The sequence below is a fragment of the Desmodus rotundus genome, chromosome 10 (genome assembly GCF_022682495.2).
Source record: "Desmodus rotundus isolate HL8 chromosome 10, HLdesRot8A.1, whole genome shotgun sequence".
In the NCBI taxonomy this organism is placed as follows: Eukaryota; Metazoa; Chordata; class Mammalia; order Chiroptera; family Phyllostomidae; genus Desmodus; species Desmodus rotundus.
The window spans coordinates 30,144,087-30,171,202 of record NC_071396.1 but is presented as its reverse complement, the minus strand read 5'-3'; the positions used below and the strand labels follow the sequence as shown (position 1 = coordinate 30,171,202).

Here is a 27,116-nt window from a genome sequence, read left to right as displayed (position 1 = left end):
TGGGGCGTGTAGCGCGGCCTGGCCTGTGCCCTGCGCGGTGTGTCCTCTGGGCGCACGGGGCCTCTTAGGCCCAATACTCCCTCCTCAGCTGCGGAGACTCGGGGTTGACCAAGTGCCCGCTGGTACCGCGAGGGAAGCACACACGGCCTGGAGCATCGCAGCCTCGACCTGGGCTGGACCAGGCGCAGGATGTGGGGCCTCTCGCCTGGCTCTGCGCCTGGCCGCCCCTCACCCCACCCCCGGGCCTGGCCCTCGCGGCCTTCGCGCCTCAGGCTACTCCCCTCCACAGTTCCAGCTCCAAGAAGTAGGAACATCACTGGAACCTGTTCGCCTTCCCTTTCCCTGTCCCGGGCCTTGGGCCCACACAACGCATGGCCACGCTGGGCGGGCAGGTTGTTAAAAAGTGACCACCAGCAGGGAGGGAGCATGCCTGGGCCTTGGTTCCTGGCTGTCCCCACGCCAAACCTCTTCTGGCCAGGATAATGCATTTCAAGAAGGAAACCTTTATCCCCAGGCACGCTATCCCACCTGCCTTCCCCATCCCAGCCTTCCACTCCAAAGCCTACCCTTGGCCACGACGGTTTGTCCTCAGGTCTGGAGGCTCCCAGGGGGTCTGGACACCATGCCCAGAACATAGTAAGCACTCAATAAATGCTAGCTGCTGTCGTCAATATTAGGCACATCTGGTTTCCTCCACAAGCACCTCCTCTCTCTCACATGTGTATTCCAGAGCAAGGACGGCAAAGCTGTGGTCCCCACCCTCCTTGCCTAGGGGCCCACCGGCTGCCTCTGCCCCCCAAAAGGCAGGATCTACAGCCCCCCACCCCTGACCGGCTGGGGAAAACCTGAGGCCCCTGCAATTCCTCCCCCAGGGTGTTTGTCCAGCCCGGGGCCACCCTGGGCAGAAGACACTAAGGCCTGAAGCAGGTGTCCACAGGTCCCTAATGGGCCCTAACCAGGTCAGCGCCCGGGAGCGGGCATTTCCGCCCCCTAACATCCTCTGAACGCAGAGAATGGTTCGTTGCTTTGAAAGCAAACAACCAACAAAGAAACCTTGAGTGAGAACAGGCTGGTGTGTTGAAGGGGGCAGGGGACCAGGGGCAGGCCGAGGCAGGAGGAGCAGCAGCAGCTGAGTCAGAGGCGTCGGAATGACACGTTTTTCTTTCAGAAACAATTTTTTGGGGAAGCCTTTCACCTGCCTGGGCGGAGAGGACGAGTTGGAAGACAAAAGTCTGTAAACACACGTCCCACGCCAGGTAGCCAATTTTATGTGCGATCTTAAATAAATATAACTCCCCCGTCCCGATTCGTCTTCTTCCCAATAATACTAAGAACACAGCTGTTGTTATTATTTTGCAAACGACATTTCGGTCCCAGTCGTCCAGTGAGGCCGCAGCCGGAGCCACACCCAGGGCGGCGACCACCTGCTGCGCTGCCACTGGGGCTTGTCCCCTTCCTCCTTGTCCCTCCCCCTCACCAGGTTGATGGATATTCTTGGATATGGACCCCTTTAAAAATGCCTTGTCAATGCAGACCACCCGTTCTCTCTTTCTTTCTAGTCCTCTTTCGGCGCGAGGGACCCAGACGCAGGCCTGGCGGCGCATTTTGCGTCGGGGCCAGTGTATCGTCCGGGCCAAAACCTTGGCCTAATTCGAAGCTCGTACGTCTCGAGCGAGGGAGTCAGGGAGAAATCGGTGGCCTAAGGAGCTAGATTTAAGCTTTGGAGGGATTGGAAATGGAGGGCCTGGAAGGAGGATGTGATTCCTAGGATTCTCCCCCGCCCCCTCCCACACAATATCGTGCGTCTCCCCGCTCGGCCTGGGGGGACGCGCGGCCCTGAGCTCTCCGCGGCCTGTGCCCGAGCGGCCGGCTTCTTGGGCTCCCGTCCCTGAGCGTCTGGCGCGCCCTCCCGAGCGCTCAGACCCTGCGTCCTCCTCTGGCTGCTGCTAGCCCCCGGGAGGAGGCGCTGGTGCCCGGGTCGGCCTCTGGTCCCTCCCAGCCGTCGTCCCGGGGGCACCCATCACAAAGCCCGGCTTGGAAGAGGCAACACACACACACACACACACACACACACACACACACACTCCGAAGAGGGGAGTTTGATCTTGTCTCATTGGCGTCTGGGCCTGAAAGGAAAATCGTTTGGGTAAACAGCCAAGCTTCCAGGCTTAACGCCCGGCTCCCGCCCCCGCCCCTCCACCCCCTCCCGCTCCCCCACTCCCCTTCAACCCCACCCGCCACCCACACTCTGCTCCGCCGCCGAGCCCCGAGCGAGCTGCGCGCGTCCGGGCGGGAGCCCAGGGCTCCGGGGTTCAAAGGGCCGCAGCCCCCAGGGAATGCCCTCCTCTCTGTGCCCCGGGGGGCAGAAGCGGACTGCAGGGCGGTGGGACCGGCCTGGGCCACGGTAGGAACCGCGAAATCTCCCGATTCCATTCCCTAAGTAGGGCTCTTCCCGGGGGAGGGCGCCGGGGAGTTCGGACCTCGCCAACACATTTGCGCCCAGACCGAGTGGAGGCCCAGCCCGCGCCGCCCGGCGGGCACCCTGGGCCCCACCAGGCGGTCACAGGCGTGCGCCCACGTGTGTGAGCGGCCGCGGCGGGGGCGTGGAGCCTCTGCAGGCCGCAGTGCGCCGGGAACACCGCCGTAGGGTGATTATCGGGTACCCGCCTCCTTCCAAACGGCCTCGGCTCCTGGCAAAGCCTTTAATCTATATTAAGCGTTTTCCGAAGTTTGATTCTTTCCAAAGGAGAGTTCTTCAGTTAACTGGCTGTAAACATAATTAATAGTTATTAACATGCAAAAAAAAAAAAAAACCAACAACCCCACTTTGTGGTGTTTTAAGAAATTGGCTTCTCTTTAGCTCACACTCAAGCCAGGGGAAAAAAACCTTGAAATCTGCAAATATCCTGATTAGGTTATTAGGCCTGGTGATAGGCTGATACCCCCCCCCCCCCTTCTCTAATGAAATTCCTCTCTCTTCTCCCTTCCTCCGCCTCTCCTTCCCTCCTCACCCTCTCCTCTCCCAGTCTGGATCTCTCTCCAATCCAGGAATCATTAGCAACACCCTCTGGCTACATGTTTTGCATCAATGGAACATTGTGACATAGTTGTAATACAAACTCCGCCGCCTTGCACTGCATCTTGCGGTAGGAAGTGTAACAGCAATAAAAAATCATTTTTCATCTCCAGGCATTATTCAGTGGGGGGAAAACCCCAGAAAATCTGAATGTGAGAACAGGAGGGGGGGGGGGGACGTAAAAATGGAGGCAAGGAGGAGAGAGAGAGGTGAGAAGCCTTTCCTACCTAGAGACTTCTTGAACCTGGAGACAACTAGATTCAAGTTTATAATTTTCTGCTTTCTTCTCTTCTCTTTTTGTACCTGCTCTTCATGTCTGTCCCCCAGTGGACCCCAGGGCCTTCTAGGTCCCAGCATCTCTCAGCAGCCCCCTTCTGCCTGACATAGCATCCCAACCAAGCCCCAGGACTCCCAGGGGCCCCCCACCCCTCCCCAGCTGTGTGGGGTGAGGGGTCCTCATTCAATCCCTACTTAGAAGTCGAGGCCTCCTTCCCGTATGGTCTCCCAGGAACCTTTCCTGGCCTGAGGAAGAAGAGACAAGCCACCCACCCGGAAAGCCAACCTGACTATTTTCTTGGCTAAGCCCTGTAATTTCGGAGCAAAGGCTCTCCGAGAGTCTCCTAATGTGCCATGCGTGTTGGTTATGAGGAGAAGACCCTCCCTCCATCGCCTGCGTGCCCTTTGGGAGCTCAGCCTGCCCGCCCGGGAAAAGCAAAGTTTCAAGAAAGGGGCTCCACAATGAGTGTGTCCAGGCAGGGAAATGCAAGGGCTTAACACACGACCACGTCCACTCTGTGGCCATAGTTTTCCAGTCCAGCCAGCATTGTCCATGGGGTCCACTGAGCTCCTTTGAACAAAAGCAAACGTAGTCAAATCCACATTAGAAAGAATTCTGTGCACCCTCCAGCTGCAAACAAACAAACAAAAACCCTACACAAATCTTTACTGGACATGATAGGACACTGTAATTTTAACACCACATTCAGCACCTTTGCAGGAAAAATCTTGTTTTCTGAAATTTGTTTTTACTTCTAACACCTGTCTCTGGGATGGTGTGTTTTGGAATAAATTGAAGCAGAGACTCACCATATGAGTCAATTAAACTTTCTTTCTATCTCTATAGTCCCGAGGACGTAAGAGTGGGGTGAGCCTCTTAAGTTACGCCCTGGATAAAATAGGGTCCAACATCCAGTTGCACTTTGCAGAGAAATACTATTAAATTTGTAACTCTTGTCGCTGCTTTTGCTGGCTTATATTTGTACAGGTTTAGGGACTGAGTTTTGTGGTCATTTTGTCATCTGAGCCGAAGGCTGAGGGGGGACCAGGCGGGCCCCTTCATGGCAAGGCGTCTTGGACATCTGACGGACCAGAATGAGTGGATTTCGGTGGAAATCGTAATTGGGAAGGGATGACTTCACAGGCGCCGCCTGAAGGGAGATATTTGCATTGGCCACAGCTGAGCGGCCAGAACGCGGTGACGGCGCAAACCTCCGGCCTCGTAGGGACATCTCTTGTTTATTTTATATTTTCTACGAACATAGCGTCACGACTTGGACTTGGCGAAATTGCATCTATGTACTTTTTTCTCTTTCTCCTATTACCTTCCTTTTACGCCTATACAGACGCTTCGCGGTGCGTCGGTCGCGGTTAACGGGGTGTAGCCGGTGAGAAGGAGGCCTGTGCACTTAAGCTCGCCTTAGGGTTTGGGGGAGAAAGTCCGAAGACCGTCAAGTTAGGCTGCAGAAGGCTGGGAGGCACAGCTGTGTAATTCCCGTTTCTGCGGCGAGGTGGCGCTCCAGGGCACGGCAGCGCGCCCGGCCTCCCGCCGCGTTCCCGCAGCGAGGCCGCGGCCACGGAGCGAGGGGAACGCGGGCTTCCCCGCGCCTGGGCCCCGAAATCGGGGCGCGCTCGGACCTGCTGAACCGACTGGTCGGCGGGCGGGCGAAGGCCCGAGGCCGCGGCTGAGGAAGGCCGGCGGCAGCGGTTTGCGCGGCCGGGCCCAGGCGAGGCACAATGCGGGGCTGGGTGGCTGCGGGGGGGAATCGGCGGAGTTGGAGTCCGCGGTGGGATGCGGGGCGCGGGCCCCCCGAGGCGCGCGGGCCGGCGCGCGGGGATCGGGCTCGGCCCAAGCGTGGCAGGCCGGGCCCACACAGTCCGGAGCTCTTGCAAGCCCTGCTCGGGACACCTCGCTTCTCTTTTATGTTCCTTGTTATCTTTTTCTTTTAAACGAAAGGTAAAAAAGGGTAGAAAATCGTATGCACTCCGTATTGCTGTTCCCCCAAACCAGGAGATTTTCCTCTTTGATAGGTTTTTCTTTTCCTTTTCTTCCCTGTAGCTTTACTTGCCTTCCCTTTTCATTCTTCCCCTCACACACTCCCCTTTCTTTCGTGTCTTTCTTTTCCTTTTGGCTAACTTCTGAGAGCTAGTTCTGTGTGGGTGGGTGAGAGAGCCAAAGAGAGAAAGAGAAAGAAAGAGAGAAATTAACAGCCGCCCTAGAAGACCCAGCATTGGGCAAATAGCAGTAACATTGAAACTATTTCGATTTATTGGACACACTTCCATCCTGCGCTTTCATTTCTACACTTTTGCTTTCCCTAGACATCTCACAAGCTCCAAGTCCAAGATGAGGGGGGGGTGCAAATGCCTTTCACCCCCTCTCTCAACCTGCGGTGGAGGGGGCCCTTTTACAACAATGATAGCAATAACAAAACCATTTTTGAAACAATGATAGAAATAATTCTACCGATAGTCACAGTGAACAGCATTGCCGTCTTGCATGAATTTCCTCGTGGGTTTGCAGTCAGCTCTGTGGGGTCCGAGCAAGGCCAGAGGCGTGGCTGTTAGGCTGGGCTCTCTGTTAAGCCATTTCCTTGACCCCTTACCCAGTAGCCTTGGGCTCTTGGCTTGGGCCCTGGAGGTTGGGAAGCTTTGCCGAGCCTGCACCTGGTCACGGAATAGTGCCAGCTGCACTTCCTTAAGCCCACACTCCCTGCCACCTCACCTTCCTTGAAGTTTCTAGTATAAGTGCAAGTATTTTCGGCCCCATTTAGGAGTCTGCGGAAACTCAGGGGGCCAGGTCATTAGGCATGTTCCCGTGGTGACCGAGAATTATAAACAGGACCCGAGTCTCTTCCAGTGCATTTCTTCAAGTATTTATCTGAGTTAAGTCATGAAAAGTGACAGTTGTGGAATAGACAGCTTTTAAACGTAATGAAGTCAGAGGAGGCTTTAACCTGTCGATTGCTATAAATCAACTTTGAAAAAGACGAATGAAGAATATTATTTGGGCGCCGAAGAGCCAGCATTGGCTGAGGGGCCTGGAAGGGCCTGCAAGTGGGTTCTCTGAGCAGGAGGGGGGCCAGGCTCTGCACTGGGAGTGTGGCCCACCAGTGACCCGGGCAGGCTGGGACCTGCACTGCCTGTAGGTGACATTTTGGTGGGGGCGGGTTTCCATGCAGACTTTAGCTCTGGATTTGGGCCACCTCACTGTGTCTGGGCAGGTGGCCTCAGCCCTCAGCATGGTTGGAAATTCAGAGGGGCTGACACCCAGGCCACAATCTAGATGGGACCCAGCCCAGGTCCCCAGCCGGCTGAGGGTGTCCATTTCCTTCTTCAGTCAGGTGGGGCCGAGCCACGACCTGCAGGACACTCTCCTCTTACTAACCCATTTGGAAATGGTGGCAGCAGATGGCGGGCAGGAAGGTGAGGAAGAAGAGTGAGAAATTAAATTTTCCAGGGGCCCTGAGAAGCCAGTGGGTTTGGGTTCTCGGTGACATCACAAGGCCCTTGTCTGCTAGGGAGCCCAGGGGAGGGCAGGACTGGGACCCAGCACCCAGAGGTCCTGCGATGGGGGAAGGGTTTCAATTTGACACCTGCCCCACTACCGGAGTCCAGATATGGCTTCTGATGACAGTGAACTGGTGGGTGTTTTTAAAATAAATTTTCTAGGAAATCTCAGCTCTGGTACAACTGCAGTTTAGATCATAGCGGACGTGGGGGAGTGGGTGGGAGTCGAATGGTCCTCTTCCCAGTGCCTGCAACCCCGAGCCGGGCAACTAACGTGGCCTGGGAGAAGCAAGAGACAGCAGGCTCGCCAGCAACAGGTGCTGCTGCCTTGGGTCCTCCCCTGACTCCTCCAGCCCCGTCCCTTTCCATCTTCATTTCTGGGGTCAGCAGGACAGAGGAAGAACACCTCTCGCCCCCGCCACCCCCCCCCTCCACGATAGAGAGAAGCCCAAGGAGGGCGAGGAGACCCGCCCAGTTTGGGGGCCAGTGCCTGGCTGGCAGGCTCTAGAGCCGGTCTGTGGCCCGGAGTTCGCTCAGCTTGAAATTCCCAGACTCTTGTCTGGACCCTCCGACTGGAGAACCCCTCTGAAGACCAGCCCCGGGAGAAAGAGGCCGGGGATGGGGTGGGGGTGGGTGAAGTGCGCTACGCCCTCCCCTGGGGCAATCACAGGGGACTTGGGGGCGATTCCGCCCCACCCTGGCCTGAGACACCTCCCTTGCGGCCTGAGGGCCCGATGCGGACCTGGTGTAAGGTCCCCTCCCTGCTTTGGAAACAGGGACGTGGGAAGGGAGGCGCCCACCCCGGGCGCACCGGGCTCCTGCTCTATCCGAGCCCCTTCGCCCGCCGGGTCAGCAGGACCTGGCATCTGTCCGCCGGGGCCTCCATGGTCGGCTGCACCGCCACCGCCCCCAGCCCACCCCGCTGGCGCCAGGGCTCCCAATGTCCCAGGCTGGGGCGTCGAGGGCTTGGGGACCTCGGAGACAGCCAGGGCGGAGGGTGGGCAGAGAGGACAGCAACTTCCATTTTTCCGGCGGAGCGCAGGGAAAACCGCCGGAGGGGGCCGGGGGAGACCCCTCCTCCACTCCGCCCGGAGGCTGCCCGGACTCGGCGGGCGACGCGCCTCCGCCCGCCCGAGCGTTTCCATAAATCAGGCCGCTGGCAGGCTGCTAATTAGCTCAGGCGGAAAAGAATAGAAAGAAGGGGAGTCCAGTAGTGCGCAGGGGGCTGGGGGTGGGAACTCAGTAGGTGGGAGAGCGGAATTTCCCCGCGACCAACCCGAGACTCCTGGGGACGCCGCAGCGGCCCCCGCGGAGGCCGCCGCTCTCCTGCCCCCCACCCCCGGCCCCGGCCTGCGGGCTGGGGCCTCCGGATCGCCCTCCTCCCGCCCCGAGAGCACCCCGCCTTGGCCCTGGCGCGCCCACCCACGCCGAGGCCCCACTCCCCTCGCCCCCTGCAACAGCACAGGACTTTCCAAACTCATCCCCGCGTGTCCCCTCCTAAACCTGAAGCCTGCGCCTGGAAAAAAAAAAAAAAAAAAAAACTCCAGGAAAATCGGGCACTGGATCTGGACGGCGGGTCGGACACCTCAGGCTTCGGGATAGCCGGGCTCCCCCAGGGGTGGCGGCTTGTGTGGGATGGGAGGTTGTCACCCCATCCCTCCTGGCCCCCCGCAAAGGCGAGGCGGGTCATCCCAGATTAGAAATAACACTGAAGTTGGACTATTGATTGCCATGTAAATCCGGAGCCCGGGACGCGGCGACGGAGCGCGACCGCTGTTTATTTTCTTTCTTTTCCTGGCCCACCCTCGCCCAGCCGCCCGCTCGCGCCCCTCCCCGTCCCGCGCGGGGCCGCCACTCTGCGATGACATCACCGCGGAGACCCGCGGCCTCCCTGCCCCCGGCCCGGGACCCCGGAGCGGAGATTGACAGGTGTCGTTCGAAAGGACAATGCCTTCCAGGTGTCACCGCCACAGACTCATCTCTCCCGCCCCGCCCCCGCTGCCCTCTTCACTTCCAACGCGCGCTCCCCCTCCGCCTCCTCTGAGTGAAGAACTCTCATGTGCCTCCCCCAGCTCCTGGCGTCTGGGCGCCGGGGCTGCCCGCGGGGCAGGGGTGGCGGGGGCTCTGCCCACTGCCTGCCGCAGGGCGGCTCGGGGCGCCCAGAGCCCCAGGGAGGGCATCGGCCAAGGGGCGGGCGTGCGTTTTGAAGGAATAGGCGGTGGTCTGTCTCCATCCCCGGCCCCCACCGCGCGCACACACACACACACACACACACTATAACAGACGCGAAGATAATCCTGCCATCTGGCAAATCCCAAATTTGGCGACTAAGCTCGGAAAGCAACGGCGACGTGTCATCCCGGGTGTGGGTGGCCGGTCCCACCCGGCTGTCCGGGTAGCCGGGGCGAGGGCGAGGCTTCAGCGGGCACCTGTCCCCGCCCCCCCAACCTCGGCCGCGTCTCTGCATCCCTGCCCGGCCCCCCCCCCCCCGCTAGACTCGGTGGGGGGTTCCCTCCCACTCTGGGCCTCGGGCTCGGGGTCAGGAGTGGGGGGATGGAGGCGCTGGAATTCGGGGGGGCTCCCTTCTCTGGGGCCACCAACACCGGCCCGGGGAGCTCCACCCCAAACTCGGCTTCAGGAAGGAACACGGAAAGTTCCGCCCAGCCCGGCGGCCTGTCGCAGGCGGTTTACATCATTTGGTGATAAGGGTCGTACTTATTAGATTTCTTCAAAGCCCATGGGGGTTTTCTATCTTTCTTTCCTTCTTTCTTTTTCTTTTTTTAAAGGAGGGCGTTGGTGCTAAATTGCCCAGCGCTGGTGTGATAACTGTCAAAAGTTTGACATCAAAGGAGCTAATATTATTCAGTTACCAGAGAAGCTGCCTGTCTAAATAAGAATATCTTAATTACCGCAAGACAAAGGTAGGAACGGGGTCGGATCTCCAAAGGGGAGCGGCCGGGAGCGCCCCCTTTGAAGCCCATGTCTGTATTAGCCCATCGCGGCTCCCCATCCCGCCTAGTCCGACTTCCTTTCCTCTGGGGCGCAGGCCCTCTGAACTTTGTCACTGGATGTAAACACGTCGTTATTGGGGACAGAATCTTCTGGGGTTCTTATTAGGAGAAATTTCCATCCTCTGCGGTTCTAGAGTAGGCCGCGGAGTCCGCGCCATCCATGAAGGGACTAAGGTTTCGTGGACAATAATGTGGCAATTGTTGATGGTTTGTGACCCATAAAATGTGGAGGTGACTGTTCCGGCTTTGGTATGTAATTATGCAAAACACTTTCCATAAAGACTCGCCATTCGATCTAATGGCGGTCCCTGCGGTCTGTTTCCAAAAGGGAGGGTGTAGGCACCAGAGAGAAAAGTAACATTTGTTTTAACACAGGTTTTATGGGGGGGGGCGCGATGGATAAATACAAACACGTCACAACACCGCCCAAACTATTTTTTTTGGGGGGGAGTCAAATGAAAATAATTACGAGGAGGTTTTAATAAGTTAATCACAGCAACACGGCCCATGCACATACAGAGGGGGTGGGGTTCAGGCTTCAGCTTCCCCCCTCTGGACCTGGGCCTGGGCTTCAGAATGGGTGAGTCACCTCCGGCTTCCGCAGGGGTGGGGTGCGACTCTGTCTCACCCCCATCCACCTGGGTGCCCTGCTGGAATCCGGCTGAGATTGGGGGAGGGGCAGGCAAAGTCTCCACGTCCCCAAATCTTGCCTATGAAATTATTTGGCAGAGGACATTTTAACAAAACAGACCTCTCTTAAGAAGACTCCTCCATCCCTTCTCCCTCTGGTTCCCTGAAACCTCCAGGATTTAGGGGTCCCCAGAAAGACTGTGGGAGGGGGGCCCAGGGCAGGAAGCATCTCCTGAGTGATGTCTTAGCCCAGCCAGTGGGGCAGACTCCCAGAACCTAAAGTTTTGTTTAAAAATAATAATAATACAAGACGTTTTTGAAAAGGCCTGCAGGAGGAGAGGTGGAATGAGACAGATTCATCACTGATCCCCATCCGGCCTTGGCTGCTGGCTAAAAGGGAGCGTTTCTGTGTCCCCCACGGGGGCTGCCACCCCTCCTGGAGACGTGCCCGGCTCCGTGGCCTCTCTGCCTGCTGCGTGGTGACGTGGCTGTGGGAGTCCGAGGACGCCTGCGACAGGGAATTTTTCCAGGGGGAAACTGAATAAAAGAAAGGGTCATCTAAATATCAAAGTGACTCATGGGGAGACCTGGAAAAAATATTTAAGCTAATGAAAAGCAAATACAGAAGCAGGCACTTAGGCTGCAAAATTAAATATTATGTTTAAGATGATGCTTTGTGTGTGTGTGTGTGCGCGCGCGCGCGCGTGTGCGGGCTTGAAGCTTTCCGATTCATGTCCACATAATAAACACTCAGGTTTGTCTTTCTGGAGGTGCAAATCTGAAAGCTATTCCAACAAATGAAGTACTGGCAGAGAGAGGAATAAAGAGATCGCGTCTGTCAGGGGTCAGGCAGCCTGAGATTGCTTGTAGAGGTCTTTTGAAAATTTCACACGATTGAAGGCTTAGGGGCTTCACGGCGCTCGCGTTTCAAACTCCCATCAGTGGGATCACAGTCGGAGAGAGAGGTCTGGAACATTTTGATGCAAAGATGGCGGCGGCTGCAGGGTTTCTCTCCGTGGCTCAGACTCGATTTATTTATTTTTTCTTTCCAAGACAGACACTCTGACATGGCCGTGGTCCTCCGGATGACAGAGTCGTCCAAAAAGAAGGAGCAAATCACGTCTTGTCTCGCAACTTTCTCTCGGTCAGAAGGAACTTCGGGTCTTGTCGCCAGGGAAAGAGGGGGGCAATGAGTATTTGCGAACACGCCTAGGACCGCAGCTCACAAGAGGTTCTCATTTCGTAATTAGTGACCCACTCCTAGACATTTAGGTTCCCTTCTCCTCTCTATTCATGCAGAGTATGATCATGCTTTCTCAGTCAGTTCGTGTCCTTGCCTTGCACTGAAATTTCCTGCCACTGTCGATGGTACGCAATTGACACAGGTGTGTGTAAATGTGAGTCCGCACTCACAATATATGTAAGCATACTCGATTTTAACAGCCAACCCGGGACCTCGGCCTGGCTGCCTCATCTCCTGGGCATTCATGCTCACTCATATTTCGCCCACCCCCATCAAGATGTCAGCACTTTCTGGTTCAGAAAGGACATGGAGAAATCAATGGCCTCTGTGATTGATCCGCCAGAGGAGAGAAAATAAAAGGAGCTGAGGAGAAGGGGGTTCTAAGAAAACAGATCAAACCGAGGAACTCGGAAATGGAACCAGGCTGAGTTGACGGTGGGGCGGCGGGGGGAAGGGAAGAAAAGAGAAAAAGCCGGTTAGAGAGAGCCAGGGCTGGAGAACGCTTTTCGAACCGCCAGAAAACAAGCCAATTATGCCCCAAACAGGAATCATGTAAAATTAATTTCTACTAGTTTGGCAAACTTTAGGGAAAGCAGGAGAGAAAATGACAAATTTATCATCACTTGGCTAGTTTTAATTTCTACGCGGATAGCGTACACAAACAACACATATTGGGGGGGAATATTCTGAATTCTGAGATCAAGGGAACAGAAGTCGGGTTCCTGAGAACCGCCCAGAAGCGCACACACAGATCTCTCTTGGGCGTATCAAGAATGTTTCCTGAATTATCAACTCAAACCGTTAATACATGTGTGTTCTTTAACAGGTGGACAGAAAAGGGAAACGTGTGAGGTTGATCCAACTGGTTTTACGAGTTCAAATCCTTGACTCCCCTAGCATCTGCCGGTTGGGGCAGCCGCTGGGGACTTGGGGTGCCGGCGATAGGCCCCAACTGCCCTGGCCTTGGTGCGCCAGGCGAAGGGGAGGTAGGCCCCTGGAGCCCTGGGTTTGGTGATTCCGGGAGGATGGCGGGGAACACGAGTTGTGCGTGGCCCTCAAGCCCCACATCTAGAGCCTTCGCAGGCACCCAAGTTGCCAATTCTGGGCGGCAGAATTTCCCGCCCGCCCTGGAGGTTTTGGAGAGAGCGGTCCTGTGTGTATAATATATTTTCTTCCAGGTCCACAGTTAAGGAATAGAGAGCACGTCTTAAGTATAACTTTTAAAAAACTGGAGCAGAGATGCAAACGGCGGGGCCACCCACGGGGCTCTCAATCTATCTCCGGCTCCTACGCGGGACCAAGGCCCCCAGCTGGGCTTTAAAAGCTGGGGTTTTGTGCATTGAACGCGAAAAGGCCTGTCTTGGTTTCTTGGAGAAGCTCTCGCAGTGAAAAGGGGCCGGCGAGATAACCAAAGAAAGCGGGGACAGGCAGAAGGGGACCCTGGGTCGATGGGGACTGTGCCGCCTCGGAGCTGGAGGCGCTCCGGGGCCCCAGCTAGGAGGTGGCGTAGTGGGGCCCGGGCTCGGCTGACATCCCCGCCCCCGCGGGCGCGCCCGGGGCCGGGCACAGCCACTGAGCCCGGCCGGAGAATGATCAGAGGCTCCTCGGGGGGAAAGTGGGAGGCCTTGGGGGGGAACCCTCCCTGCAGAATACAGAGCTGGCTTGAGACTCGGTGAACACACCAGAACGAAGCGACCTAGAGCGCCCGCCCGCTTTGCCCACCACCGAGGGTTTTCTCGGGCCCGAAGGGCAGATGAAATCAGTGCAGCTCCGACCGGCCAGCGACGGGGCTCGGAACGGCCACCTGCAACCTCTTCACTAGGGCCCCCGGGGGCGGGGAGCCACAGGGACAACTCCAAATCCCAGGCCACCGGCGACTTCCGGTTGTGTGGAGGGGTCCTGACTTCCCACCGTCGCCAGCCCTGGAAGCTGAGGACAGGCGAGTAACCTTTCTCTCGCCGACCCAGTCTCGCCTATAAATAAATAAGTAAAGAAGTAAATTGTAAATCGAGTCAGAGGCTTCACAGAGCTGGAGAGAATTCCGAACCTGCGGGTGTTATAGCAAAGAAAACCGAAAAGAACCCAAACGCCTCTGGCGGCGCCTGGCTCAGGCCGAGCGCGGTGCGTCTAGCGCAGCGCGGACACCCTGCACTCTGCTCCGCGATAACCCCGAGCCAACTCTGGGCTGCACCCCCGCGCGCCCCTCCTGGCTGGCCTGGGGTCAGGAGACCCTGCGTGCACCCCTCTTCGCATCTGCTGGACCCTGTGGGGAGCGCCAACCGGAGCAAGAGGGGCGCTGGAGGCTGGGCAGCCGCTGCCAGGCCCCCATCCCAACCCCAATACCGCGCGTCCCCGTCCTGTCTCTCCAGGACTCAAGCACGGAAACGCTCCGGGCCTAGCGGAGTGCCTCGGAGGGAGAAGCCTTGCGACCGGAGGCTTTGCCCCGCTGCGTTTCCACTGGCGCGGAAAACGGAGCGTTTCCAGAGTGGGAAGCCTCCCGTGGCTGCTGGCAGAGGCCCGCTCCGCGGGGCGGCGAGAACGCACTGGAACTCCAGTGGTCACCATCCTGTCCTTTTCTAAAATGACCCCCCCCCCCCAATCACGAAACTATAAACTCCAGACGAGGCAACGCCTTTCTTCCCGTTTTGCTATCACATTAACTAAACACAATCCCCTTTTAAGTCATCTACACTCTAACTTCAAAGGCGCGCGTGTTAATTTTACCTTTATTTAAATTAATGCCAGGGCTGCCTCGTGAGGTTCTCCCCCCTCCTTCGGCCCTCCTTCCTAGATGTTAACATATGGAGTACAGTAATGATTTAGCGCCCCTCTGGAGCGCAAGGAACCCCCCCCCCCACACACACACACCTTGCCTCATTTTAGATGATATTGTTAACTTCAGGGATCGCCGTGGGAAGTTCAGCTTGAAACACGTGTGCCAGAGCACAAATGACGAGTGTGTTGGTTATCGGCAATGAACTTGAAGGGGCAAAAGACCAGGAGAGCACCCTACCTTTCTTCGGGTGCCTACAGGCCATGCCATATGGCCGTGTGAGATTTAGCGAGCATCCTCTCCCGGTTCGAGGCTCCCCAGACCTGGGCATTTCAGCAGGATGCATGCCCAGGTGCCCTCGCTCCTAGGCGGCTTTGGCACTGGGCACCGAAACTCAGTTCCTCGCAGGCAAGGGTTGTGGCCTTGGAAAGAAACGCCGGGAACTTCGGGCCATCTTTCTGACGCCACGGTTCGGTGTTTTAGGCTTTCTTGACAATTTCTCAGTGTGTTTCTGTCCAGATAGACTGAGCTGTTTGGAGTTAATTAACCTGTGTGGTCCGGGTACCGTGAAAGCAGAGCGGAGAAGACCAGACGGGAAGAAGGGGAGTGCGACGGAAGAGAGGGAAATGAGAGTGTAACAACGTGCGTGGAGCCACATTCTTTTACACCGGTCGGTCACAGTTCGTTACCGACGTTCCAGCTGCGAGGACGACGTGCGCCATTTACCGTAATTGAATTACTGTTATAACACCTTTCTGGGGACCGGCATGCCTTTCACAAAAGTTGCCCGCCAGGCCTGCGGCTGCCTGTCCTTCCCCGCCCGCGCCCGCAGCACGCCTGGCAGACAGAGCTGCCCCAAGGGGATGGGGACACAGGGCTCCACGCAACGCCGGGCAGAGCCACAGGAACCCGGTTCCCGGACAACCCACAGGGCAGCGGGCGTCCCTAACCCTCTGGGGACGCAGGGGAGCCAAGCGGGCTGCAATCGAGGCTGAGACTGAAGAAGCGATGAGCGTTGGTCCTGGAATTGCAGAAAATCAATATGCGGTCGGGGGTAAACTCCACCGAGGCCTAGGCCCTCACGTTTGCACAGGATTTGCGCTCTCCCGTGCTGCCCCACACCTGCGTGGCTCCACAGCGCCACCTTCCTCTTCCCTCTTACTCCCCCGGCACTGGCCCTGCCTCTCTGGGCACCTACTCGCTAGGGGAAATGAGTTCCCTGCGCGGGAAGTGGGGGTCCGATGCTGAGACTCCTCGTGGCGCGTTCCCCTCCACCCAGCCGCTCAGGCTCTGCACCCGCGCCCCGATCCCAAACCCCAGCCCCGGATTTCGGCCCTGCATTCCCCGCAGAACCTCAGCGCCTGCCGGATCCATCAGCCACAGCCTCCGGCCTCCTGCTTGGGCCCCTGGAAGCTTGGCTCCCCCTTCTCACTCTTGGCGGCGTGTCCCTATTCCCCAGGAGAGTCCTCCCTTTGACCAGAGGGCCAGCTCCACTTTCTGCCACTTCTCACTCCATGCTCGTCCCTGTCCAGGGCTCCACGTAACTTTTTCAGCAAAGAGCAAACTTTAGACTCATACACCGCCGCCGCAACCCCGTCTGGGTCTCTGGCTTTCGGCACAGCCTTTGGCTGGGGCGCCAGGAGCGCAGCAGTTTGAGGGAAGTGGTGGCGGTGGCGGTGGGGAATTGCAAAGGGACCTCCGCACCCCACTGCCGGGAATAACATCCCCGTGGCTAGTTCAAAGGGGCCCCAAGGAAAAGGCCAGTACAGGAGACTGCTTCACCGGCCCTGGGAGGGTGTCCGGAGTGAGGCTGGGACGGGCACATTGTGCCCCGAGGCTATCCCGAGAAATTGGGCATCTCCCGGATGCAGGTTAGCCCCAGAAGGCTGAGATTTTTCTCGGGCACTGGGGTTCCTCCTCCCGTCCTGCGCCTAGAGCAGTGAGGGGCACACATCCGTGAGCCTCCGCAGACCCGCCCGGAGAGGCTGGCGCTGAAACCTGAGGGTAGAACAGGCCGGAAGGAGCAAAGCTCCCGGGGGAGGGGGAACCACCTTGGAGTCTGGCTCTCCGCCACCGGGTGGTGAAGCCTTATAGCCTTTGTCTGGGGGGCGGGGAGGTTAGGGAGAGGAGGCGCGCCAGGTGCGTTAGAGAGAGGAAGCCGTGGGCTGTGGGCTTGGCATCCACCTCCCGCATCAGTGTGACTGCAGTCGACCCTTTTTCCCTGGGAGAGCTTCAGCTTCCTCCCGGGCTTCCTACACAGAACGTAGGAACCAATGTAGTCTATAAACCAAAAAGTTGATCGTTCTTGGATGCATCCAGCAACCTGAGCCGGGGTGCGCTCCCCAGCCCCACGCTTCCATCTACTTTTCTACGAAATCAAGTTCCTGCCTGGCCAGAAGACTCCCTGTTGCCTGGTCCTGGCCTCGGGTTGGGATGGGGAGGGCGGTAAGGAAGGCTCAGGGGCTGTGCGGGGTGGCGGGGGGTAGATTCAACGTCAAGGCTCAGCTGAATACAGGAGAAAAGCGGTCCGCCTGCAGGCATACGGACCCTGATTTCTCTCTGGGTGTTTGACTTGCACCCCAGCCTTCCCAAGATGGGACAGGCCCGCGCCTGCCTCACTCCGCAGCCTGGCGAAGGCCAGGAGGCGCCCAGGGGAGAAAGGGCTTCAGAGCACAGTCAGGAGTCAAGGGCAAAACCTCGCTGGTTCTGCTCACAAGGTAGCAAGGCCTGCTGTGTGATGTGAGAGCCTCTTCATCTGAGATCGCAGCGGAGGCTGCGCTTGTGGTGCCCGCAGACTTCAAGTTCCCCTGACCTGTTCCCTCTGCTTCTGCAGCCCATGCCCACCCCCCAGGCCTGCCGGAATGTTTGCCAGCCCCTCGCATGGTTGCCCTCCCTGTCTTCAATCTTCGCTCGGCCCGGTATTAACCTTGGCAAAAACAGAGTTGACTGCCAGCAGCTAGAGATATTTTTTTGCAAAACACACGGAGAAAAAGAGAAAGAAGGAGAGCTGAAGTGCACCCTGAGCCCCACACGGCGAAGCCTTCTCCCTTTATGTCCCCACACAACATCCCCGAGACATAAGAGCTACTATTGCCTCCTTTTTGCTGCTGGGGAACCGGAGGCTTAGGGAAGTTCGGAGCCCTGGTCAGGCTTAGCCAGCTAGGGACAAGCATGCCCCGAATGGAACAGGGTGGGCTGACCCGGCAGCCAGCTTAGGTCCCAGACTGGACTCAGGACAGAAACCGGCTCCCTTGGAACGCTAAATGGAGCCTGTGTCTGGGACAGGGTGGTGGCTTTCCCTGGAGATCTGTCCCAGACCGCAGGGAGCCAGGAAAGGAATCCTTCACAGAACCCAGTGCCTGGCCCGGGCTGGCAGTCAGCGTAGCGCTGACCTTTCCATTGTAGAGAGGAACCAGAGGCACTTGCCGCGTCCCGCACCCCCATGAAAGGAGTGCAGGATAGCTATGCCTTTTGCAGAGCCCACTAAAAGGACAGCTGCCTTTTTCAGGGGTGGAGTGGGGTGAGGGAAACAGAAAAGGAAGCCCCTAGAATATGAAGCCACACTTGGGCATGTTTATCCTGGGCGTGGAGCACAGGTTGGCACACGGCTTCCAGCACAATTTGCAACATCAAAACAAACAGTTTCACTGCAAACCCACCCTTCCCTGAGACTTCCCAGTCTCTCACAGGACACTAGGGCACAAGTTCGCAGGGTGGGGCAGAGATCTGTCCACTTCTGCCGCCAGGGGTACAAAGGGCAAGGAGGGCACCTCCCTGCGTTTTTCTTTTCCTCCACTTTCACTGTGAACATGTTTCCCACGTTCCAGGAAGAAGCAAAGCCTTTAAAACTGATTTCCTCTTTCAACGAGGAAAGTGGATTATTGCCTTGGGCTGAGCGAGACACAGGCTGCAGCAACAACAGAGAACCGTGAACTACCCTACTAAATTGGTGTGTGGAGTGTTTAACATACCCCTTTTTTTCTTTTTCTTTTTTTAGTGTTTTCTTTTTTCAGTTTTCTCAGGAGGGTGATTTCTTAAGGTAAACAAGCCCGTGGTCGGTGAATTTAAGAGAATATCCCTCTTAGAAACTCTCTCTCCCCACGCCTTTCTCTCCATATATTCACAGCGAGCACGAGAAATAACAAACAGAAAGCTGTGTTTGTGCCGACATTAACCACGTTAACTCACGCAAAGCAAGTCAAAGCCAGTGGCCAGCATGCGGAGAATTCCTTCTGTACCCTATCGCTTCTAACGAGACCTGTAGTGTCTGTGGTTCAACTGTATCTGAAGAAGCTCTCAGCTGCGTGACCCAGACACTTTCCTACCTTACTTATTTATGTCATTTAACTTAATTCTTGCCACGAGCATAGGAAACAATTAGTCGCATTATGCCCCCACTACAGGAGTGGCCACAGAGGCACAGAGAGGTCACGCAAGGTCACACAGAGCTAGTCGGGTGGCAGGGGCGAGGTGTCAACAGAGATGGTCTCGCCCCTGAGTTTTTGCAGGTAAAATCAGCGTCAGGTTTCCATTTCTGCTCTATGCAGAAGGATATCTGAATTGAAGAATCTGTTTACTTGGGGGGAATGGCTGGATCCAAGGGTGAGGAATGTAAACATAACTTATTCCTCCTCCTCAGAATTGTTTCAACTTTCCATTTCATAATTGTCTTCAAAAGGATTACTTCCTCAAGAGAGCCTGATGTTTTCCGCTGTCTTCCATGCAAGGGCCACAGGGGCAGGTTCCCACAACCATTCGGAAGGTTGCCTGGGGTTTTTGTCCCCTGTTTTGCTGCCTGCCTGGGATCTTTTTTCCCTCCTTGAGAAGGATCTTTGCTTGTTCTTCCCGGGCAGAGTGTGACTGGATGGCCAAACCATGCTAGGAAAGGGGCCATGATGAATGGGAGTTACAGGGATGCTAAGGAGCCACAGCTCCGGCTGGTTGTCCCAGGGCCTTCTGACTGAATCGCCACCCTTGGTCACAGAGGTAGGACAGCCCCAGTTTTCTCTCTGGTCCCCTTCAGCTGAGCCCCAGGTGACTGGCAGCCAAGCCAAAATACACATTCAGCCAAACAGAAGGGAAAAATCCAAAGCAAAGTAAACTGGTGATGATTCAGATTCAAATGTGGTGGCCAAGTACAAGGTGATGTTCTTTGTCCATGAGGCTAAGTTCCATGTCTGTGAGGCTAAGGTATCTCTCTGTGGCTAAGCATCTAATACACCAAGTTAGTTGTTAGTTTGTTGATTTGGAACAGTTGACAGAGAGTATATATATCTTCAGCTGGTAGGAAGGATCCCCCACCTGTGTGTTGCCTGGTGGGAGGTGGTCAGCCTGGGTCAGCCTGCCCTAGGGGAATACTGTAAGTCAAGATCAGCTGTGCCTGGCCGGTCACACCCCAGGCCTGTTCTGCATTTAGAGCTTCCTGTCTTGGGAAGCCGGCCTGGGATGCTGGGAGGAGGGGAAGGGAGTGTGGGCGAGGCCAGGGGTTTGAGCATATAACACAGAGGCTATAGAAATCTAGTAGGAAGGAAGGTAGGGGTGATTCTTTTCCTACCCTCCAGGAAAACTTTCTCATTTCTGCATTTATTGCACATCCACTTATTGAGTGGGTAGGACGTTCCTAGCCTGATACAAAGCACCCGTGGATACAAAGATTAATATGTCACGGAACCTGGCCTCAGGGGGGGTTTGAACTTTGTGGCGGAGAGGCAAGAAAACACAACAGAACACACTCTGATAATGGTATAAAGAGCTTCGGAAACTTGAAAGAGAGAGTGTTCCCTCCTGCCTGGGAAAGACTTCACAGCGGGTGTGATTTTGACCTTGGACTCAGAAGACGTGGGAGGTGGGGCAGGGCTGGGGTGGGGATCAAAGAGAGAATGGGAGCACCACTGAAGGGGAGCACAGAGCAAAGACCCAGAAGATCACACAGGCGCTCACTTCTCTTGGGGGTGAAACAAGGTCATCGTTCCTTGGATGATCGGAGTTTGGTGTATAGAAGCTCCAGGTTGCTTCCCAAGTTCTTAATAACAGCGTGGCTTCTTCCTCCCTACCATTTTGATGGGAGGGGTGGGTTTGAAATTGCTTCCAAGAAGGTGGAAGATTTTTTTTCTTTTTGCTTTGCTTGTTTTGTGGTTGTTGCTGTTTTTAGTCCAACTGATGAGCTACATTGAGAGTTCCTTCTCGATGAACAAGCTCGGCATCTTGTATCCTGAGCTTTTACCTGAAGGTCTAAGACTGGGAGGGCAGAAAATAGACAAGGTTGTGGAGATATCAGAGGAGGTTAGTATAAAGAGCGATGTGGCAAAAAAAAAAAAAAATCTGCCAGAATGTATTCCCAGTTTTGCACATATGCCAAAGTCTTGGTACCACTGGCTTCCTGTTACTGTCTGTTCTTCTGTCAGAACAGATGAAACATGCTGTTTTGGTTAGTTCTGTGTGTGTCTCTCTCCCTTGGGGCTGGAAGCTCCGCAGAGGCTGGGAGTTTAGCTGATTCACTCGTGTTCCCAGCCCTGGACCTGTGCCAGGCACAGAATGAGACCTCAGTACATTCTGAATGAATGACTGAGGCAAGTTGAAGAATATTGGCTTTTAATTTGTGTGAATGATAATGGGAGCGTCTGAATATCTTTTTATGTTAGTCATTTTGGGTTTTTTCATTGTGATCACATAGAACCTTCATCGTCAACTTAGTTCTCATTTACGCTGGTTGGAGCGCAGGGCGTGAGCACAACATTAAACTGTGTCTTTGCCTTGACCTTGGACAGTCACCTCCAAGAAATTCAACAGCCCCGAGTTTGAAAACCACTGTTTCGAGGCTTCAAATCAATGTTGTCCAATCGGTTGCTTTAGCCACTTTTTAGCACGATGGTAAACCTCAACCATGTTCCCTAAATGGCCTTTTCACCACTCACGGATGTCATAAATTCTTATTCACCCCAAACTTACCTTCGTGCCTATATTTTGTTGTTATTTTATGTATAGTCTCAAGTAAAGGTAGTTAGTCGGCCTAAAGTGTGGTTAAGAAGACTTTATCTTCTTTCTGTGGCTTCCATATAACTTTTGGATGACTAAAATGGGAATAATCTGGATTCTTAAAGGTGAGTATCTTATGGCCGCTTGCCCAGGGAGAAGGCCAGATCTACGGAGGAAGAGGGATTAATCTAGGATGAATTTGACGCCCTATTTTTGCCCAGCTGTTCTGCATTAACATTTTCCAACACAGGCACCGATTAAATCTTGGGAAGCAAACATAAAGAAAAGTATCCAATGAGATAAAAACATGATCAGCTCACTCTGAATTCTATCTTGTATTTTATAGCCAGTCTATTGGCTTCTTGGCTTGGAGCAATTTCAAATTCCCTCTGGCTTAGTGGCCAGACATTTGCTTATTCTTGTTTGCTAAGTACACTCTCCCTGAAAATAAAAGTCCTCCACCTCACCACCTCATCTCTCTTGCGAATTCTCTTTCTAGAATTCAAATGGCAAAGGAGCTTGCAAGCGAAAGAGAATACATGTTTTAGCTCTAGAGATCAGTAGAAATTTTCAGTGAAGAAGTTTAGAGCCCTGGCTGATGTGCCTCAGTGGAGTGAGTGTGGGCCTGCCAACCAAAGGGTCTCCAATTGGATTCCCAGTCAGGGCACATGCCTGGGTTGCAGGCCAGGTCCCCAGTGGGGGGCGCTCGAGAGGCAACTGCACATTGATGTTTCTCTCCCTCTCTTTCTCCCTCCCTTCCCCTGTCTAAAATAAATAAATAAAATCTTAAAAAAAAAAAAAGAAGTTTAGAGATTTTGTTTGCCTTGAGTTGTGGAAGTTATGCTAACCTTGACCCTGATCTTGGTTCGCTGACAGCTGATGTACAGTATCATCCACCTACAGCTCAAGACACAAAGAAGAGAGAAACTTTGAGGCTGCAGGCCTGCAGTGACAAGGACAAAACCAAACTCTAATTCTTGAATTAAAAAAAATTAATTTATGTATAATTGATATATAATGTTATTTTGGAGTATAATGACTTGAGTTACTTATATATTGCAAAGTGATCACCGTTAAGTCTAGTTCCCGCCTGTTATCATTCAGTTACCATTTTTTCTTGTGATGAGAACTTTTAGAATCTATTCTAATAGCAACTTTCAAGGAGGCAATGTAGTATTATTAACGATAGTCACTGTACCCCATGACTTCATTTTTTAAAAAGATTTATTTATTCATTTATTTCTAGAGAGAGGGGAAGGGAGGGACAAAGAGAAGGACAGAAACATCAATGTGTGGTTGCCTCTTGTGCGCCCCCCAAGTGGGGACCTGGCCCACAACCCAGGCATGTGCCCTGACTGGGAATCCAATCAGAGACCCTTTGGTTCGCAGGCCCAGAGCTCAATACACTGAGCCACACCAGCCAGGACTGGATTCAAGCTCTCTGATTAGCAATATTAAAACATGATTCCAGGGAGCCCATGACAAGAAATTCAGATGGGACTGGATGACGCAAATGTAAAATAAAGATGGAAGGTCCATGTTTAGGTCCGTGGCCATCCTGGTGGCTCTGTGAAGACTCCAAACAGTGGACACTCCACTTTTGGAATTCTAATTGGAAGCTAGAATAGTACCCTTGACCGCCTTGGAGATTTATGTTCGTGTAGGCAAGCCTCCACCTAGGAATCTAAATAATTATTATAATAAATGAATCAATAATATTCTCCATGCAAACATTCCCAAGAAATTCTAAGCCAGAAAGACCTATCACGTCACTATGGAATAATTACAAATAACGTTCTTCAACCCACGAGTGCCTCTATTGGATGCAAGAGAGATTGGGAGGGAATGAAAAATGCACTGATCACTGTATACACATTAAATATCTCGAGGTTGGGGAGTTTTTATAGAAGTTGTGGAACACGCCTGCGACTTTGCAGCCACAGGTTTGGCTTTGGGACACAGAGTTATTGTTCGGCAGCCAGGGATAAATCGAAGAAAAGGGTGATGCTATATTCTGTCTCTCGCCAAGAAAGGTAAAGCTGAGAGCACACAGTTAATAGTTACCTGGCGAAAAAGCAGGTATTCTATGAGCTAGTGCCTTGGCATAAACCTGAAACTGAAAAAAAATAAATAAGGAAGTAGGGTGGCAGAAAGTTTTTTTTTTTTTATCTCTCTTAAATTTTCCTTGTTTGAAGAAGAGAGACTTATAAATCGTGTTCTGGAGTTGAACCATCTAAAGAAGTATTTCGTGTGAAGGAGTAATCGTCCAAAACCTAAAATTATAAATTTATAAATTAAAAAGGTAAAAAAGAATTTGAATTTACACCTTGGGATGCTAGGAACATTTCCTTCTCTACCCAGTGGGGCTGCCTATGCTGTGCTCACACACACCGGTTGGCCTTAGCAATCTTCCTTGATTGCCCGCGAAAAAAGCCTTCTTAGCCCTGGCTGGCGTAGCTCAGTGGCTTGAGTGCAGGTCTGCGAACCAAGGGGTTGCCGGTTTGATTCCCAGTCAGGGCACATGCCTGGTTGTGGGCCAGGTCCCCAGTAGGGGAGGACTGTGAGAGGCAACCACATATTGATGTTTCTCTCCCTCCCTTTCTCCCTCCCTTCCCCTCTTTCTAAAAATACATAAATAAAATCTTTTTAAAAATGTCTTCCTATGTTGCCAATTTTATGAGCATTAATCACTGGGAAACTTATAGGGACTAAATTACTTTCTTAAGCCTGTCAGAAGTGCAGCCAATGGAGACGTTAAGGCAGAAACGCAAGGCAAAATTTAGCTCCAAGGGGCATGGGTGGTGTTTGGATCTCTCCAGAGCTGTTTGCTTGCTGCCTCTGTGTGGGGTTTACAGGGCTCTGTTCCAACTCCAGGCTGGCTTAGCCACAGGCTCTTCAGCAACCTGCATGTGGTTGTAAGATTTTATTTATTTATTCTCAGAGAGAGGGGAAGGGGGGGGTGAAAGAGAGGGAGAGAAACATCGCTGTGCGAGAGATACATCCATCAATTTCCTCTCTCGTGCCCCAGGTGCCCCAGGACCTGGCCTGCAACTCAGGCCTGTGCCCTGACTGGGAATCAAACCAGCGACCTTTCCATTCACACGCTGGCACTCAATCCACGGAGCCACACCAGCCAGGGCTGCATATGGCTTTAGACTGACATAAAACGACAAGGGAACATTGCAATGTTGAAGTGGCAGAGGTCCCGAGGGGGGAAAAAATGAAGAAGTGTGCTTGAGTCACGGGACAAAGAAGAAAGGTGTTGCCGTCCCCAAATGTGCCCTTCCCCTACTTGCGTGACACCGTTGAGAATGCCCGCGCCATTGTAAGTGCAATTCATGGGTACTCAGCAATGCAAGGTAAGTTTAATTGATTTGTGGCTTTCGCATGGCTGACGGTGAAGTGGTGCTTTGGCGATTTCCATGCAGAGATGAGATGCGGCCTTCTCTGAACTGGCAGGTGGAAATTCCGCTTCAGAATTCATTATGTGATGGGCAGGACAATGGCGAACAATTGGAATCTGCTAAACAGTTCAGTGGGTCAAAATGCAGTCAGGCCATTAAAAGTTAAATGAATTGCAACATTGAAAAATCTTTGGGAAATACAGCTATGTGGCAGTTTCTAGGGTCCCGGATGATGTTTTGTGACAGCCTTTTCAACATCATCTGCAGTTCACCCCGCTCTCTCTGAGCACTGAGGTGCCCAGCTAGGGCATGGCACGTGAATGAAAAATAACATCCCTCACCTACGGATACCAAACATCACGATGAGGGACTGTCACCTTCTGGGTCTCCTATGGAGTTGCGGGGGGGATGAGGAGGGGCTCACCTCCTAGACTCTTGTCCAACTATTTCCCCTCCCAACCCCAGCACATGGCGATGTGTCACCTATTCTCACAACACAAAGTGACAAAATAGCCCATGGTAATTATAATGCATCGAAAAATAAAATCTACATTAAGACATTTTTACCGGTTTCCTCTCTAATCAACCACCCTCGTGGTTTGAAAATCATACCCACAAATTTGCTAATGATCTTTCTGGAAAGGTGGAGAATGCTGGTGAGAAGTGACACAGAGCTACTTTGAAGACTAGATAGATAGTAAAAGGCCCACCGCGTCTTCTGGCTGGGCGGGCGCTCTGTCTTTCTCTCTCTGGGACGTCTGGATCTCAGAAGGCTTAGAGAAGGCCCGTCACGTGGCCAGGTGAACCACGTGAACTGAGGCCCCTGCCAAGAGCCAGCGAGGGACTGAGGCCTGGAGACAATGGTGAGCATGAACTTGGAACAAGATTCTTCAGCCCGAGTAAGTCTTAACATGACCTCGGCTCCAGCCTCACCAGAGACCTTGAAGGTTTCAGATTCCTGACCCTCGGAAGCTGTGCGGTCATAACTGTTTGCTGTCTTATCTTGCCAAGTTTTGGGTTAATTTGTTACATAACTATAGATAACTAGGACATCCTTAAGAAGTAACCTGCACGGCGTCTGGTATAGACTGGAAAACCGATAAATATTTGCTGAGTGAATTCAGGAAAGTAAAGAAACGGAAAGTTTAATTTATGTTCTTCCGCATCTTTCCCTATTTTTCTTGCCTCTTTTAAAGTAGCTTCAGGGAACAGTGTTTCTGAGAGTGTCTCTTTAATTATTAAAAGGTCAGTCATTCAACAAATATTTATTGCTGTGACTGTTTGTCAATGAACTTCTTTTCGACTGTGAGCCCATTTGAGCTTCTGCCAAGCTTTTAGAAAGAGATGTTTGTTGAAGCTCTTGCTGCCACGCTCTTTGCTTTTACATAGATTTTATTTTTTAATTTCTAAAGAATTTTATTTATTTATTTATTCATTTATTTATTTTTAAGAGAGAGGAAGGGAGGGAGAAAGAGAGGGAGAGAAACTTCAATGTGTGAGAGAAACACTGATCCATTGCCTCTCACACGCCCCCCAACGGGAGACCTGGCCCACAACCCAGGCTTGTGCCCTGGCCGGGAATGGAACCAGCAACCCTCTGGTTAGCAGGCCTGTGCCCAATCCCCTGAGCCACACCATCCAGGGCCAGGCTTTTTGCTTTTAGAAGCTAAAACCCAGATTTGGGGGTAGGTGGACACAAGTGGCCAAGAAAAGTGAAGGATGAGTGGAGAACAGAAATTAGCTGCCCACAGACATACTCAAGGCATTTATAGATGAGAATGGGACCAATCCCAGAACTGAGGGCTATGAAAAACGCAAGCCATCCCACAGTTAATGGGAAAAATCTGGGGCAACTGTGGCTCACCCATACTCTGTGGCTGGCGCTGGCTTTTGGCTCAGATACTACAGCTCAGAATCCCTCCTCTTTATTTACCAACAGTGAGAGCTTAACTGATTTAATCTTTTGGAGCTTCATTTTCTTCATCTACAAATAAAGCAAACAAATTGTACGATACAGTTTCTAATAGACAAGGCATGTAAACGGTTTAGCTCACGGCCTGGCACAGAGCAGGTATTCCAAAACTTGTTAGCTCCTTTCCTCACGATGAGTTGGCATGTTTTGTACCTGTGTGACCGCTTCTCTGCTCGCATGCACCTCGCTGCCTTTATCCGTGTTCAGTCGGGGGCATCGTCTGAAAATTTAGAGTTAAGAAGTGAT

At 53.6% G+C, this 27,116-nt stretch overlaps 1 long non-coding RNA gene across 2 annotated transcripts in view; it reads left to right on the top strand.

Annotated features, from left to right (window-relative positions):
* The first annotated feature begins 2,263 nt into the window (after positions 1 to 2,263).
* LOC123479860 (uncharacterized) overlaps positions 2,264 to 27,116 on the top strand; it is a 32,102-nt gene continuing 7,249 nt past the window's right edge. For both annotated transcript variants that reach the window (XR_006655643.2, XR_006655642.2), the window contains exon 1: positions 2,264 to 2,404. This is a non-coding gene — a long non-coding RNA (uncharacterized lncRNA). The remainder of the gene's footprint in view (positions 2,405 to 27,116) is intronic.